This window comes from Tachysurus fulvidraco, chromosome 16 (genome assembly GCF_022655615.1).
Source record: "Tachysurus fulvidraco isolate hzauxx_2018 chromosome 16, HZAU_PFXX_2.0, whole genome shotgun sequence".
NCBI lineage: Eukaryota > Metazoa > Chordata > Actinopteri > Siluriformes > Bagridae > Tachysurus > Tachysurus fulvidraco.
Window position 1 is genome coordinate 20,863,491 of NC_062533.1, and position 2,874 is coordinate 20,866,364.

At 38.4% G+C, this 2,874-nt stretch overlaps 1 long non-coding RNA gene across 1 annotated transcript; it reads left to right on the forward strand.

Moving 5' to 3' along the window:
• Positions 1-393: 393 nt before the first annotated feature.
• Positions 394-1,307, forward strand: LOC125139012. Its single transcript, XR_007138121.1, has 3 exons — positions 394-671; positions 780-880; positions 979-1,307. It is a non-coding gene; the product is annotated as an uncharacterized LOC125139012 (long non-coding RNA).
• Positions 1,308-2,874: the final 1,567 nt, after the last annotated feature.

The window sequence follows — 2,874 nt, forward strand, 5'->3', positions numbered from 1 at the left end:
CAATACAGTTGTATACAAAAGTTTAGGCACCCCTGACAATTTCCATGATTTTTATTTATAAATATTTGGGTTTTATCAGCAATTTCATTTTGATCTATCAAATAACTGAAGGACACTAAAGTAATATTTCAGTAGTGAAATGAGGTTTATTGGATTAACAGAAAATCCGCAATATGCATCAAAATGAACTTATACAGGTGCATAAATTTGGGCACCCTTGCCATTTTGTTGATTTGAATATTTGTAACTACTGAGCACTGATTAATTGGAACACACAATTGGTTTGGTGGCTCGTTAAGCCTTGAACTTCATAGACAAGTGCATCTAATCATGAGGAGAGGTATTTAAGGCATTCTATTGTAAGTTGTTGTTCTCTTTGACTCTCCTCTCACCATCATCATAATTTCATTTTTATAATCTAGAAAATTGTATAATCTGAGCATAGAAGAGAAACTGGTCTCCAGTTCATTAAAAGTACCAAGGCTCCTTTTTTTGGGAGCAGTGATAGCACTAATCTCCAGCCACTTACAGGGAGTGATTTAGTCTCTATGCATTCTGATAAAACCTCATGTAAGTCTTGTCCCATTAAAGTCCAGTAATGCTGATAAAAGTCCACGGTTAATCTATCTATTCCAGGGGATCGTCCCATAAATAGCTGAGACATTGTCGCTGTGAGTTCTGGTCTAATTTCTCCTTCTGTGTTTGCTGGCAGCTCTTTGAGTAAATCCTCAACGTCACAGCTCTCAGCGCTGTATAACCGTTTGTAAAATTTTCTGCAGGGTCTGATGTGATGGATCCATCTGGACGATGAAGAGGGCACATCGTCTTTCGGTTGAGGATTTTTTTTTTTTGAGACCATAAATTTGAGATTATAAAGAAGGTACTGGGAGTGTCCATGTCTTTAATGGAGCAGTATCTTAAGCATGTGCAATACTGACCACTACTCTTTTTGTACATTTTTGTTTTTTGTATATACAGATAGTGAATTGCTGAACCTCACCGTGTTTCTCCTGAAGCTTAGAAAACTACCCCAGTGTTCTTCTGTCTGTTTGTCATGTTTATTTAATCTTCAGCTCAACTCAGAAGGTCAGGAATAGAAAATGGTGTCCTGCACTAACGATCGTGTGCGTTAATAAACAGAAGTGTTGGGTGAGGATGTTGAAGGAGAATGGGAGCTGAATGCAGAATGTTGGCTGTAATGGATGACGCAGACTTCAGCTCCGGCTCCTCGCCGGCTTGCCGCACCGCACCGCATCTCCATTTGCATGTTATTAGACGTGTGCAGCAGTGATGTCTGGGCTAAAGTCTGAGCTTCAGGAGTGCGTTTATGTGTCTGGTGTATAAACAAAACACTCAAGTGTTCATAGCAAAGTGTGAATACTGATGCACATGTAGATGACAGAGGGAGCAGGAACCAGCAGAGAAATAACAAATCCCTCCTGTTTTATTCCACAAAACCCATCAGGTGTTAGAGCTTCAGCTTTTACCGTGTCAAACTCTGACCTTTTTATACGTTTTTTTAATGCTTTAGTGCTGCTGGAATCTGAGTCACTACAATGAGATGAAATGTCCTTTAAAGTTTCTGGGTTTCTCTCCTAAAAGCCGTGAACTTTAAATGCAGTTTTTACACCAGCAGTGTTAAAGGATCTGATCAACACCACAGAGCTGCTGCTGAGATCTTACCTCCTTGTTTACATATGCTCCTTCACAGAGGTGTGTACAGTAGATGCTACATGTGTTAAATAGTGTGTAGTAGATGGTGCTCACTTGGAAAATTAGATAAATTAATAAAATGTATAAATTTGTAAATTATTATTTGTAAATGTAAATTACTCCCAGCTGAGTGAGTCTGGATGACACCTGAGAGTGGGATTATAAATCATTATAAACACTGAGAGTGGGATTATAAATCATTATAAACACTGAGAGTGGGATTATAAATCATTATAAACACTGAGAGTGGGATTATAAATCATTATAAACACTGACAGAGGGATTATAAATCATTATAAACACTGAGAGTGGGATTATACATCATTATAAACACTGAGAGTGGGATTATACATTATTATAAACACTGAGAGTGGGATTATAAATCATTATAAACACCAGAGAGTGGGATTATAAATCATTATAAACACCAGAGAGTGGGATTATAAATGATAAAAGTTGATGAAGTGATTGACTGATCACTGGTGTCAGCTCTATGGACTCTCAGTGCTAGTGGACTATAATGTCATGGTTAGTATAATAATGTACTCAGTGTAGAGTGAACACAGCGAGTCTATAAACTGATAGACACTGAGCTTCATACATAGATAGATGATAGACAGACAGACAGACAGACAGACAGACAGACAGACAGACAGACAGACAGACAGACAGACAGATAGATAGATAGATAGATAGATAGATAGATAGATAGATAGATAGATAGATAGATAGATAGATAGATAGATGAGTAAAACAATGTCAGTCAGAGGTGTAAGAAGGACCAGAGCAGATGTTTCCTCACTTCAGCACCCGAGTGAATCGCTTTAACATTAACAAGAGCTTGAAGATGAATCATGTAGTTGAGTGGTGCAGTGAATAAGAAAGAGGAGAGGAACAGTGGGATGTCTGAGGTAATACATGTGAAAGTCTCTGAGAGGGAAATAAAGCTGCAGCGCTGCTGTTTCTGTCTCTGCTTTACTCACTGACGTTCAAATCACATCACAAAACCTCAACGGATCTGAATAAGACTGTGGAAAGTCTCCTCTGTAACTCTCTGTAGCTTCTGGAACGTGAGGAGATAGTAAACAGAACTACAGTGTTACAGTATCACTGTATCATAACGCTGTGTGTGTGTGTGTGTGTGTGTGTGTGTGTGTGTGT